This window comes from Tamandua tetradactyla, chromosome 2, assembly GCF_023851605.1.
Source record: "Tamandua tetradactyla isolate mTamTet1 chromosome 2, mTamTet1.pri, whole genome shotgun sequence".
Taxonomy (NCBI): Eukaryota; Metazoa; Chordata; class Mammalia; order Pilosa; family Myrmecophagidae; genus Tamandua; species Tamandua tetradactyla.
Genome location: NC_135328.1, coordinates 86,987,781 through 87,003,080, shown reverse-complemented (window position 1 = coordinate 87,003,080; position 15,300 = coordinate 86,987,781). Strand labels below are relative to the sequence as shown.

The 15,300-nt window shown below is 39.0% G+C and overlaps 1 long non-coding RNA gene across 2 annotated transcripts in view; it reads left to right on the top strand.

The window, feature by feature from the left end:
• The window catches only part of LOC143673545 (uncharacterized), a 52,895-nt gene that overhangs the window by 18,535 nt on the left and 19,060 nt on the right, over positions 1–15,300 (top strand). Inside the window, exon 4 of one of the 2 annotated variants that reach the window (XR_013170435.1) lies at positions 5,616–5,914. The exons of the other annotated variant lie outside the window; for it this stretch is intronic. This is a non-coding gene — a long non-coding RNA (uncharacterized LOC143673545). Of the gene's footprint in view, positions 1–5,615; positions 5,915–15,300 lie in introns of those variants that run through there. 2 annotated transcript variants of the gene reach the window in all.

The window sequence follows — 15,300 nt, the reverse complement described above, 5'->3', positions numbered from 1 at the left end:
ATACTAAATTATTTAAATTCATTTTTAAACCAATAACAGAAATGGCAGCAGAGAACAGTTAATGCCAATAAGAACACCCACACTGCAAAGGAAATAAAGTAATATTCAAGAAAAAATGACATCTTTCCCAAATGATTGCCATCTATGACAACTTCATTTCCACATTCATCAACTGTCCTACTATTATGTCATCACCCTAAAAAAACTCATATCCCCAAATATTCAGGGATTTGGACACTGAGAGAACCATGACAACTTAAAAGATCTTTGTTTGAAAATGATTATACATTAGTTTATCGTTTCAGGTTTTTTTTTTCTTTGCGTCAATGCCCAATGAGTACAGGTACTTTTATATACTAATTTGAGCAAATATAGAGGTAAAATCTTTTCACTTTTACATAATAAAATTGAATGTGCAAAAGCCTTTAAATATTATTTGATAATAAGTGGTTTCATTTAAAAGAAAGTCTCAGTGAGGTAAGTCATTCTAATTTTTAATCTGGTTCACAGGTTTTTTATAAGAAAATCGTGTTTTATATTGAGGCAAAATTGAAAGTTAAAGATAAAACAAACTTTTTTCTAACCACTTCTTTGTTAGTGAGTATGAGTGCTATTGTGTCAAAGGGCTTTGAATCTCTTAAAATTAGCTGTTTTATCTAAATTGCAATTTCTACTGTACCTACTGTACATATAACAATGCAAGAGGAATTAAATTCAGAGTCCATTTGGCAGTGATAAAGAAAAAAAATGCTGAAATGCTATTGATTCTCTCCCTCTTGTGCAAAACAAACTGACTCAACTATATTTTTCCTGACATAACACAAAGGTTTTATTTAGATATTACAAAAATTGGCAAATGTTAGACTGTATATCTTTTTGTATTTAAAGATACCATTAACTCCTTCAGAGAAGGAAGAATGTCCTACTTTTTTCAAAAGAAATGCTGCAGCTGCTGACATGGTTATGCTAACCCCAAGAGGAATACTGCTTGCAAAAGTTTTTGATGCAGAGCTATTCAGCCTTAGAAGACACCTTAAAACTGTCATGACTGCTGAAACCCTGTCACAGCTCCTCACCTGCAGTGTCAAAACCACAGCCTTAGCTCCTGCTCTCTTCAATACATTTTTCACATTCCCCCTCCAAATTAAGTTCAAGCAAATTCTCCATCCAGGCTTGCTCCAGGATTTTCTCCCACATCTTACCTGCTTAACAGGCATTAAAAAACTCAACAGGATTTTTCATCCGGTCTTTCAAACCATCTTTACTAACTTTCTCTTGATGCAAATATTTTATAGCTCTCTTTAGAGCTACAGATAAAACAACCAACCAGCCTAACTGAGCCAGAGAGGTTTGAGAACTGGGATGGACTGGGATTGAGGTTGAAGGTAGCAGGACAAGTGAGAGGCTAGGGTTAGAATTCTCAAGCATTTTGGGTAATCATCCTTAAATCTTAGAAACAGCTAACGCTTCACCAACCAGATTTCCGACAGACCTTGTACAATGAGTTTTTTAAAAATCAAATCCCCGCAAGGCTGACCAAACCGAAGTCTAAGCGCTCTTCCGAAAAAAAAAAAAAAAGAAAGAAAAGCTTAGCAAGTCACTTCTTAATTAGGAACTACTAAAGTTATATAAGTCAAGTGCTTCCCTGATAAAACAAACAATGATCCAAACCATTGGAGACAAAGCATTCAGCATACACCTCACTTTAGAGACCAGAAATACAGAAGCACAATTTACTTACTGAAGCGGCCGCCCCAGTCCTCCTTGGAAACCTTGAGGAGTCTTCTCTTTTCTTTCCTACCAGTCAAATCAAGAATTGTCTTTCTATTCCACACAGGCCCAGAATAAACTGCAAGAAAGGACAACACATGCACATCAGCCCGTTGGGGGTTGGCTTCGGTGGGATGCTTCGGGTCCTGTTTGTTTCAAAAGTGGGATCTTCGTTCCGGAGAGAGGCGGGAGAGAAAGAGGGGTAAAAGGGTTGTGCTCCGAAGGCTTGCTTAGGTCCTTCAAATTATTCTGAAGGCAAAGTACCTGCACTCTCCCCGCTGAGGCTGGCTCTCAGCACCTCGCGCGAGGGGAGGAGGCGGAGGTGGTGGAGGAGGAGGAGGAGGAGCAGGAGGGCTGTGGCTGGGAGGGGAGCAGGGTGGAGGAGGACCGTCAGCAGCCGGTCCGACCGGGAGAGGAACGAAAGGCCGCCGTCAGGACGAGGCGCTGGCCCACGCGCTCTGGCCGCCGGGTGCGGGCGCGGCGGGGCGGGGAGCGGAGGCGCCGAGCATCTCCCAGCCGCTCCCGTACTAGCTCGCTCGCCCTCCCGTTTCCTCCCGCTCGCACACACTGACACACACCCCACGTCTCCAGCAGCCGCCGCTCCGCCGCACGCACTCACCTGCATTTCCTTAACGAGCCACTTGATGGCTGCCAGCGGCGCGAGGCCGGCTCGGGAGGGCGGAGGGGAGCGAGTCGGGGCGGGGAGGACGCGGCGCGGGATGCTTCCAGCGCCCGCCCGGGAGGAGGAGGCGGCGCTGCGGGCGCGCGAGCCGGAGCTGGAGGAGGGAGGACGGGGCGCTGGCTGGAAACAGTCCGGGAGCGGGCAGGGCTGCCCCTGCCCCACCATGATCCCAGGTCTCCAGATTAAAGCGCTGCGCGCGGGGAGACAACTTGGCAGACACGGGCTATTCCAGAGCACTAAAGCCACAGAGGACTTGCCCAGGTGTGGATGCCGCTTGCGCTTCTTCAGGTGTTCGCGTACTCTCGGTTATTTTGTGATTTTCTTTGAAGGGAGGCTGGCGGCGAAGGTTAGAGATGCCGGACTTAAAAATGTAAAGGGCAGACTTAATTTGCAGTGCAGTCGTTGCATATGAAGAGTGGACGTTAGCGAGGTGTAGGGAAGGGGGACGGGGCGTGTTATTTCATCTCAGGTACTGAATATAGTTTGCGGCCGGAGAACTTGGCAGCCAGGCTGGACTTCAGGGAGAGGCAGGGCTTTGCCAAGGTGATCACTGAGAAGGGGAAAGGACCTGTAGAAGAGTTGCGGGAAGACAGCCTTGCTACTTAGCGGAAGAAGGTGGGGGTGAAGTAGAGTGGCCAGTGCATCTGAGGTGGTGAAGCACAAACTCAGGAAACCTGGGATTGGTTGCTTAGACCCCTTGAACAAAGATGAAATGGGGACTGAATCTAGGGGCATGGAAATGGGCAAACTGGGAGAAACCCAGCAGAAAGCTTTTATAGCTTCACCACCATTTATGTCTGATCAGAGCTAGAGATAACAAATGCTATCTCTCCTACTCACAGAGCAATGCCACTATACACTGGTGCTTTAAAAGAAAGAAAAAAAACCTTGTTGTAGCCAAAATAATTATTCTTTTTGGGATAATGCAACAGAGCACATTCTGGGTACCGTCTGGTCAAAGGTACTGTAAATACTGTAAACGGAAACAAAAAGCAGTGAACTACTTACTTTCCTTATATGTCTATAATCTAATAGGAGAAACGCCACTTTGTCTCAAAGAGAAGTAAAGCTTAATCAATACCGGTGGCATTTCTCCCGGGGTCCTTTCACCTTTTCCTTTTCATGCCTGCCTCGTTGCTTGCCATGTCCCCTTTGCTCTACAGGAGTGACCCTTCTTCTGAACCCATTCCCTGCCAGGCTCCCTGCTCAGCCTCCTTAAGCCCAGTGAGCTCACCCACCCAAGGAGGTTCGTCTGCAAACACTCATTATCACTTAAAGCTGTTCTTGGAAATGATGGGCTATAAACCAAAAAGGCTCAGACTATTTGTGTTAGTCTGTGTGCACGTGAGTGTCTCTCTTTGTAATTATAAGAAGCACCTGCCTCTCTTATGGTGGTGTCTGCCTAAGATGATGACTAATTCATTCTTTCTTTCTCTCCCTCCCTTCCTCCCTCCCTCCTCAATCTGTTTCCCTCTCCCCACACAAACGCTCACTCCTGTCTCCGTTCCTTCCTGTCAGTGTTCAATAAGGGTTTTACATGAACTTTCTGCTAGGCAGCCTCTGACTACAGAGAGCTAGTTGGAGCAGAATTGGAGGGATGCTGGGGTTCCAACGCTGCTGCCGTTTCCTGTCATCACTCACTCATTACATACACTACTGTACTTAATGCCAAGTGGCAGCAGAACGATTTCCTCTCCTGCTATTCATAATAATACATTTGCCCTCCCCCGGAAACGCATATAATTAATAATAAAAGAAATAATGCATCTTGAAACCATGGGAAGAGCAGATGGATGCTGATGTGGTCGTGTTAGTCACCTTTTCTGTGGCTGCTGCAGACAATGTGACCACTTCTCCCTTTCTGCTGCTTCTGATGGGTTAAGCAAAGCATTTGGCCCTCTTACTGTATTCTCTTTTCCATCTTTCCCTTGACAATAGTTTGTGTATTTTAAATAAAGATTTCATTCTGCCAACCCGCAGGAAGCTTTTAACAAGATGCAGCTGAGCGTGTCGATATCTTCTATCTTTTTACTGCTGGATGGGGGTGTTCAGCTGCTTGAGACTCTACTTCAGCCCAATTCTGGCATCTCAGAGACAAGGCTCCCTGGGGCTGCATTAGTCTTGCTTCTATACAACTACCTTTTGGTGCCCTCTGGAAGAAAACGAGATACTGTAGGAAGGGAAGAATGCAGGCTGCACTCAAGCCTCTCCCTGCTACATCACTCCCCACTTAATAATGCCACAAGTGTTAATTGTGATTAGCTTATTGTGGCGATTTTATTATTGATTAACATCATTAGAGTTGGACTGAGATATCTTTCCTGAGGATGATTGCATGAAGCCTGAACATTTAAAATCATTTCATCTAACTGCCTATCTGTACCTCTTGTAAAATGATAGTTTCTTTTCCCTTCTTAAACAAATAGGAAAAGCAGCTTTAAATGTCCTCTTTAAGTTATTGCCATGTGTTTTCTTGTAAAAGACAGTAACCTCTTTAAATTATTCTCTGTTATTAAACCCCTTATTTAAAAAAGAACACAGAAAATGTGAAATTAGAAATAAATAAAAATGAGAAAGTAGGATAGGGCAAAAAAAAAAAAAAACCCAAAAAAGCGTGGTTCTGAGTATCAGTCATCTAAATTAGTCTCTTTGGAGGTTCCCTTTATTTTACCAAGTTACTGTTTTAGTTGAAACTTCATTTGACCTTACTATATTTAGGCTTACCCTTGATTTTATAAGCCTATATAAGTAGAAGAAAACACCAGTTTACACTTGTATTCTTTTTTTATTTTTGAGGGTCATGAGTACTGCACCACAATACTCTAATTAGGCTGAACAAGTGCATCAATAGGCAATTCCACAGCAATCCTTTCTTGCTCTCATATGTCCTTTAAAAGAAATATTGAGAACATCATGGGAAATATTCCTAAGTCTACAACATTCCATGTGGTACACTAGCAAACAAGGGAGAAGAAATAGATAACAGAGAAATAAGTGGCTAGGAAGAGCAAGTAATAGGGAGAAAGTGATTTTAGGAGATGTTTCATATTAACTCCACTGGCTGATTTGACTTGTCCACAGTTTGCTCTCTTTTGTTTTTCCAGTCTGCAGTGATGGTGTACATATCATTTATTCTTGCTTTTCTCCACCTTTCCTTCTCCAGTTACACCAATTCGCAGAAACTACAAATAAGAACAATTCTTTATTGAAAGTGGATAAAGGAAATCATGCAATTAATGGGCAACAGTGCTTGTACTTATTTCAGATGCGACAAAGATAATCCTCTACTCTCCAGCTTTTATTTCGGTCTATGAGGGCAGAGTTTGAATTGACTAAATGGATCTAATTTACCTAATTTGGTGGAGATGGCTTGCTACCGAGAGAGCTGCTCAGGAAATCTTACAGCACTTTGAAAAAATGACTGGGCTGTATTGTATATTGTATCCAAATTATGGTGTCTTAATAAATGGAATCCTATTTGTGATGGCGTATGTTTTATTCCACTGAAACCACCATGTGCTTAATGTTAAGTTACCAAAATTGAAATGCTAGGGAAAGATGAATTTTCAATATAATGTATCTTTCTATTTTCATTTATTGTGCTGATTATTTTCCATTCCCCACACCCCCAGCCGAAATCACCCCATATCCAGCCATCTTCTACTCTTCTTTGTGCACTGTAGGTTGCCTTTTATGAACAGTGTCAACCTGGTTTCCTTTGCCCTGCCTTTTGCTTGGGTCTGTCAGTGGGGAAGAGAAAGGTGCTGGTGACTCATGGCTGTTTTGCCCTGCAATAACTGCATTTCTTCATGTATATATTTCATTCTTGCCACAACCCGTTTATAACACCAACTCTTGTTTGCCTCTGATAACACCATTTTATCCCTCTCTCATCAGCTTTCTGCTATGGATAGAGCTTAGGACACTCAATGCTTCTTGTCAGTTCCCCTAAACCACCACTCTGGAAAGTATTCCTTATCAAAATGATCTTCAAAATCATTGCAGATGGTGTTTTCTGTTTCCTCCTGGCAACCTGAATGGTAGATTTGTTATTTAAATTCAGAGCATTCAAAAATGTATAGAAGCATCTTATTCAATTGCCTTAAGTTTAATAAACCTATTGTCTAATGTATAAAGGATAGCCAAAATATTAACATTACTCAAAATGAAAATAACTGTAACATCCTATAAGAAAATATTCGATGGTACAGATGATGAATATACAGAGTATATTAATAATTTCCACAGCAGTACATGTCTTTATGTATTAAATAAGCCAGAATTAACAAACCTATAAAATCTGTTTTTCTTAAATGTTTATCTTTAAAAAATATTTTGTTGCTATATCTTCATACAGTTCATCCAAATTATACAATCAATAGCTCACAATATCACCACATAGTTGTGTAGTTATCATCACATAGTTGTGTAATCATCACCATGATCATTTTTAGAACATTTGCATCAATCCAGAAAAAGAAATAAAAATCCCATCCATCCCCTCCCCTATACACCTCCCTCTCATTGACCAGTAGTATTGCAATCTACCCATTTTTTCTTACCTTTACCCCCCCAATTATTTATTTTTTTCTTTATTTTTCTACTCAGCTCTCCATACCCTGGATAAAAGGAATGTTACCCACAAGACTATTACAGTCAGACAATCATTGTAAAAGCTATATAGTTTTACAATCATCTTCAAGAATCAAGGCTACTGAAATACAGTTCACAGCTTCAGGAATTTCCCTCTAGCTATTCTAATACACTAAAAATGGATGTCTACAAAATGCATAAGAATAACCTCCAGAATAACCTCTCAACTTTACTTGAAATCTCTTAGCCGCTGAGACTTCATTTTGTCTCATTTCTCTCTTCCCCCTTTCAGTCAAGCAGGCTTTCTCAATCCCACAATACCAGGTCCCAGATCATCCCCAGGAGTCTTGTCCCACATTGCCAGGGAGATTTACACCCCTAGGAGTAACGTTCCAATTGGGAGGGAGGCCAATGAGTCCACCTACCCAGCTGGCTTTGAGATTGAGGCTATATCTGAGCAACAAAAGAGGTTCTCTGGGGGTGACTCTTAGGCATAATTATAAATAGGCTTAGCTTCCCTTTGGCAGGAATAAATATCATAGGGGCAAACCCCAAGATTGAAGGCTTGGCCTATTAAATTGGTTGTCTCTACTGTTTATGAGAATTTCAGGGATTCCCCAGATAGAGAAGTCTGATATTTCCTCCTTTCTCTCCAGTCCTCCAAGGGGCCTTTGCAAATACTCTTTTATCCTCTGCCTAAATTACTCTGGGATATATCAGGGCATCACACTAATCTGTACAAACCCAAGATCTCATGCTCTCTTCAAGGTTCTAAATTATGGTGTTCGAGTAAACTGACCATGCAAGTTGAGTTAGTGTGTTACAGAAAATATAAATTGTGCACCAAATAAGCATCTCTTCCTTCGGTCTCACACAGAAGTTTAAGTTTAATATACATTTTTATTAAATGTAAATTAAATTAAAATGATCATTTTTAGAACATTTGCATCAGTCCAGAAAAAGAAATAAAAACCTCATCCATCCCCTCCCTTATATACCTCCCTCTCATTGACCAGTAGTATTGCAATCTACCCATTTTTTCTTGCCTTTACCCCCCCAATTATTTTTTTTTCTTTATTTTTCTACTCATCTCTCCATGCCCTGGATAAAAGGAATGTTACCCACAAGATCATCCTTTACCATGTATTCTGATTTGCCTTAGTCCTATCCGTATCAGCTTCATTCATATCTCTAGTTGAACTCTGATCACTTTGTCAACTTTTTAAACAGTAGCTGTATGGGATAATGCTGACTTGCATAGCTTCAGAGCCTTAACTCTGAATCTCAGGTGTTATACAAATTCCCAAAGAGCCAGAGGACGACAAGGTTATACAAACATATAACTTAGGAATAACAGTTAAAACTCTGGAATATATGTGACTGCTGTAAGAGCTTAAAATCTAGGAACCTTTACAGTAGGCCCCAACCTGATAACCTATGCTTTCAACCTCAAGTCTCCAAGTTTATATGTTGTAACTAGTCCATGTGAATGAAGCATGATAATATTTGTCTTTTTCATTTCTGACTTATTTCCTTCAACATACTGTCTGTCCTCAAAGTCCATTCACCTAGTTGTATGCCTCACGACTTCATTCCTTCTTGAAGCCATTCAGAGTCCATTGTATATATACCCTACAATTACCCCTTCCATTCCTCCATTGATATATCCTTTGGCCACCTCCATCCATTGCAAATTGTGAACACTGCCACCATAAACACCAGTGTGCAAATGTCCATTTGTGTCTCCACTCTCAGTTCCTCCAAGTATACACCTAACAATGGGGTTGCAGGATCATATGGCAACCCCACCCCTTGCCTCTTGTAGAGCCACCACACTGCCTTCCAGAAGGGCCGCACTGCCCAACTTCCCTACCTACAGTGAATAGGTTCATCTCCCTCCACATTTTCTCTAGCACTTGTATCTTTCCGTTCATTTTTAAACAGTTTTAATCACATATACAATGCAACCTACATAAAAAAAAATCAGTGGTTCCTGGTATAATCACATGCCTTCGCCACCACATCTTTATCAGGACATTTCCTTTTCTTCCACAACTTCCCCATAACCCCCAATTAATGACATTTAGCTTTGTCATATTGCCTTTGTTGCATTCAATGGATGCATAGTACAATGTTACTATCAATCGTAGACCCTAGTTTGCATTAATTGTATTTTTCCTGTATATTGGCTCATTTTCAATACCTTGCAATGTGACATTCATTTGTTCTTCCTCATGCAAAAAACATTCTTATATTTGTGCATTTAATCACCATCATTGTCCACTCTACACGTTGTTAAGTTATATCATCTCAGTCATTATCCTCTGGTGTCATACATGCCCCCCAACCTTCCTCCCTCAACCATATTCACACTCAGCTTCATTCAGAATTATATTGTTGTGCTACCATCAGATAATACTGATATAATTATATTATTATATTATTACAATTATGTTATTGTGCTACCATCAGATAATATTGTGTTATCAATAGGGCTGACTGAACATTCTGTTCTTCTTCAGCACCAAATGCCAAATTTCTACCTTTCCAATTCCTGATAACCTGTGTCCTTAACATTAACTCTCAGTGTTTGCTCATCAGCGTTAGTTCATATTAGTGAGACTATACAGTATTTGTCCTTTTGTTTCTGGCTAATTTCACTCAGCTTAATGTCTTGAAGTTTCATCTACATTGTTACGTAGATTTTAATTTACATCTTATTTTATTTCAAGACTTTATTTTGTCTTAGATCTGTGTGATATTCTATCATATGTATATATCACAGTTTGTTTAGCTACTCGTTCATTGAGGGACATTTGGGCTGTTTTCGTCTCCTAGCAATTGTCAATAATGCTGCTATAAACATTGGTGTGCAAATGTCTGTTTGTGTCCTTGCCTTCAGTTCCTGTGAATACATACCTAGCAATGGAATTACTGGATCATATAGCAGTTCTAAACTTAGTTTCCCAAGGAACCACCAAACTGCCTTCCAGAACTGTTGCACCATTCTGCATTCCCACTGAGTGAATAAGTATGCCTCTTTCTCCACATCTTCTCTAGCATGTGTCATTTTCTTTTTTTGATGATGGTCAGTCTAGTAGGTGTCAGGTTATATCTTATTGTGGTTTTGATTTGAAATGCTTATCTTGATATTTTATGGCTCATTGCAAAATAAATGATGATGTTGGAGATGATGATGATGGGCACATTTTGAAGGTTAGTGTTTATTATTTGATGAAGTGCAACAGTTTTTGTAAGACATTGTCATTTTCATGAATTTTAGAAAACTAAATGAGCAAGTTCATCTGTTTGGATCTATTCTTTTAACAAAGAAATGAAAAGCCAAAAAGGGGAATATAAAAGTCCACCTACTTTACCAGTGTTAACCACAAAATAACTGGCCCATACATTTATTTTGGAAAGATGGTAACTGAGAATGAATAAGATTACAATCTACTAAATTATTTTAAATTAGCATTTTAAAATTAACATTATATAAATTATCAATGATGAGGGCTAATTCTTTAAGAAAAATCTAATAATTTGGGAGAAAAAATCCAATAGTCTCTAAGACTTTTCATCTATTTTTGACCTTAAAAAAGCAATAAAAAGGGATTGAATTCAAGGTTTTACCTACAGATCCCTAGTTAAGACATTGAAAATTGTGATACTTTTGAAGCCTGAGTAATTTTACACTTTTATAAATTGGGCATGAGAATAGTAGCAACCACACACACTCACCTATGTACATATATCATTCTGTGCGATGAACAGCAGTATATTAACAAAATGTCATCTACATTTAATGTAGATGTTCAGAGATGTTGATTGGCTTACCCAGGGTCATGTAGCTATTGAATATTAGAGACTTGAAACCAGACAGTCTGGCTCCTGAGTCTGTGTTTAATCAGTATTCGATTTCATAAGAGTCTTTCAATTTCACATCCTTGAGCCATTTTCCATATTTATTTATTTTTATATAATAAGTCAGTTTATGTGTTTCACAATGTATAATGACACATGAGAAAATTATAGAGGATACAATAAATGTATGATTTTCTTCTAGCTAAATTATTTGAAATATCATTTCATTGTATTTGTTAATTTTCCCTATATACAATTGATCCTATCTATACACATTGATTTACATCCCACCCTTGCTTCCAACTTGGTAAACAAAAATATTACAAAGCCATAAATTGGAAGGAATCCTACATATTTCCTCTTTTTTGTAATAAGGGGTCAGCTTTTCTGGAACCTTTGTAAGACTTCCCTCTGTTTTAGTAAAGGACAATATGTTTTCCAGACACTTATTCCTTTGACCTTTTGTTCGTGTGCAATGATATGGTGGCAGAAAAAAAAGTATATTAGCATTTATTATTATCAAAGTGTGTATATATATTTTGAATTTAAAATTGTAGATGTTGTTAATGTAAGGAAAAGGGAGAAATTTGGAAAATATATTTAATGGAACTACTCAATAGCATTCTACATTTTATAAATGATAAGCAAGTTAGAAACTTGATCTTCCTTTTAGAAGGATATCTAAAGAAAATAAATTTAACAAGACAATATAGCTTTTAAACTTGATTTTTCCATGTAAGTATCAAAATTATCATAGTATGAGAAATTATTTGACCCAGCACCTGACCTTCAAACCCATTTTAGAAATGTAGCTATTAAACACAGTGTTTGTGATACGTTTATTTTTATATAGATCATGAATGATAGAGGTGATGGAAATGGTCCTGCTACTTCCAGGAATCCTTCCTTTTCATCATCATATAAAGAATAATTTTTATCTTAAAATACTCATATGTATATGTGTATCTTATGCAAATTTACATTATATATTTAAATTACATTTATATGATATTTAAATTACAAATTTATGTTTACATATGTCCCCTGTTTCATTAAATTTTATGAAAAATGTTCTACCACATTATGTATCAAACCTCAATTTGAAACTATTTAAAACTATTGAGAAGGGTAAAATGTCAGGAAAGACTTCTCAGAAGATTCCATAGAGGAAATTAAACTGATATACCTACTTCTGAGTCATCTTTACATATTCTATTCACTCTTCCTAGTGTTAGTCAGAATTCTTATCATAGTTTCATGTAAGCAATAAATACTGAAGTTGGGGTAACGGCAGCATAAGGCGTATGGAATTTAATTAGTCATCTCGGACAACTAGTGAATAGTCAGGAATTGTCTGGAACAACCGTTTGGGGACTTCTGTGACCAGACACACATTGTACACCAGTCTGGAATGGGTGGAAGGGCCAAGATCACAGCACAGAACTGTAAGTAAAGTCTCTCAAACCATGGAGACTAGCACCTCAACCTCACTGCACTGCAGGCTGTTCTGGGGACACTTCCCCCTGAGAAAAAGAAGCAGTCTGTACTAGGAGCAAGGCAAGGAGAGCGCAAGCAAGCTCAGCTGCAGATATGATTAATAAATTTGGACTGCTGAATACAAGCTCTGAGCATGCATAAACTCAAAGCAAGCATGAAAGGAACCCTGAGATCTTTCCCAGCAAACAGGAAATGGGGCTGAAGAGGAAAAATCATTTTTTAAAAAACAGAAGATTTTGAAGTCCACTGATACCAGAATACTGGAAAAGGGCTGTGCCTCAAGAAAAGTGGAACATAGAGCCAGTTATCAACTCCAGCTATTGATGGTCAAACCCTTGGGCCTGGGGACTGGCTCCGAAAAGGATTTATTTAAACATTTTTAGTAGCCCATTAAAAAAGCCTCAGAATTTTTCAGTTGTCAGCATTGACCCAAGCAAAGGCAGAGTTAAGATATTTCTGAAAGAAAATAGTCAAATGAAGGAAATAATTCCTTAAAGGGAATATTTTCCCCAAGAAAAGGGGAGTGGCAGGGCCCACAGATGGCAGCCCTCATTCAGAGAATTCAGGTCCCAGGGACTGGAAAACCGAAACAGCTTAAGCCTGCCTTTTCTCTTCAGCCTCTGTTTCAAGCCACACCCCTGGAAAGGACAGGGTCTGCTGAGAATTAGGCACCACCCAATTTTCACTGGTGGGGAGCTTTGGGCTGACATGTGCCACTGCTGGGCAGGATAGGAAAAGCAGAGTCAAGAGGCTTCTCAGGAAAGACTGGCAGCACACTGTGTCTTATCATCAAGGAAACTTGATATTGATTACAATCTCTTTCTAAGACTGGTATCTGTCTAGTCTGGTAATATCTGATTGGAGTTGATCATATATGGGGAAACCCCCCTCAAAAAAAGTTGCATATAGGCTGAGCAAGAACCAAAAAAACAAGACCTGAAAAATTCTGATAAAACAGAAGCTATGCTAGAGGTCTAGAATAAATTAAACTGACTGTCAAAGAACAGAAACATCCAAAAAGATATCCAACAAGAAAATTCTAGATAGAAGAGAGAAAACAACCTCAGAATAAACAAATCAAGCAAATCAGATGCCCAGAGATCAGCAAAAAAATCACAAGTCATACCCAGAACAAAGATATGATGCAGTCAAAGGAACAAACTAACACTTCATATGAGATACAAGAATTGAAACAACTAATTAAAGATGTTCAAAAAAATTTCTAAATCAAACCAAAAATCAGATCAATGAGGTGACGGAAAATATGGCAAAAAAAAATGAAGTATATAAAGAAGACACTGTGTGACCATACAGAAGAACTTGAAAAAACGAATGGCAGAGATTATTGGAATAAAAGACACAATACAAGAGATGAAAAATACAAGGGAGACATACAAAAAAGAAGAAACAGAAGAAAGGATTAGTGAACTAGAGGATAGAAACTGTGAAATCTTACACACAAAAAAACAGATAGGGAAAAGAATAGAAAAAATCTGAACAGGGTCTTGGGGAATTCATGACAACATACAGCACATGAATACATGTATTACAGGTATCTCAGGGAGAAGAGAAGGAAAAGAGGCAGAAAGACTGATGGAGGAAATAAACACTGAACATTTCCCAAGTCTTATGAAAGACATAAAATTACAGATCCAAGAAATGCTGCATACCCTGAACAAAATAGATACAAATACACCAACTCCAACACACTTACTAATCTGATTTGGTAAATGTCAAAGATAAGGAGAGATTTCTTAAAGTGGGAAGAGAAAAGTGATCCATCACATACAAGGAAAGCTCAATAAAATTATGTGTGATTTTCTCTGCAGAAGCCAAGGAGGCAAAAAGGTAGTGGTATGATATACTTAAGATACCGTGATGGTTAGATTCTGGTGTCAATCCGGTCAAGCGATGATGCACAGTTGTCTGATCAGGTAAGCATTAGCCTGACCATTGCTGCAAGGATATTTTGTGGCTGGGTGATAAACTGGAAGGCTGGTGTATTAAATCATCAATCAGTTGACTGCAGCTGTGACTGATTACAGCTTGATCAACCAAGGCATGTCTCCCACAGAGGAGAATCCGATCAGTTGAAGACTTTTAAGGAAGAAGAGAGACCTTTTTCACTACTTCTTAGGCCAGTGAGCCTCTCCTGTGGAGTTCAAGACCCTTCATTGCAGCTGCCAGCTTCACAGCCTGAAGTATGGATTCTGTAATCTTCCATTCGCATGATTGTGTAAGACACTTTTATAAATCTCATATTTACAGATATCTCCTGTTGGTTCTGTTTCTCTAGAGAACCCTGACAAATACAGTTTTGTATGGGGAATGGTTCTTGAGAAACAGAGTCTTAAAACTGGGTTTTTACAATCGGGTTTCTACTCTGATTAGACACAAAGGCATTGATTCCAATAATCAAGGAGGAAGTCCATGGGGTGAGTTGGCAAGAGAGATATGCAAAATATCATCATTAGATTCTGCTAAAATTGTACATTTATATGAGGTAAGGCTCTGGGTGTCAGCATTTTTGATGCATTTACAGAGATTTGTGTCATTAAGAGGTATAATGACGTTGGCTGGTTGTTGTTATATATGCTGGATGCAGTGTTGAGGGAAAGGGATGAGGTGAAGTCTTCAAATTTGCAACTTAACTGCCATATGAAAGATGTAAAAATTTCTGTGTGCCCTGAAGGAAAATCTTATTTCCTGAAGTTGCAGACTTGAGATCTCTGAAAACCAGACACAGTTTCTCATTGTGCAAGTAGCAGATTTATAATGTAAACTAAAATCACAACCTTGTAGGGTGTCTTCTGTTAAAGCAAGGGCATTAATTTTCCCATTGGAAAATAATGGGATCCTGAAATGTGAGATGGGATATATGGGTTGATAATAAT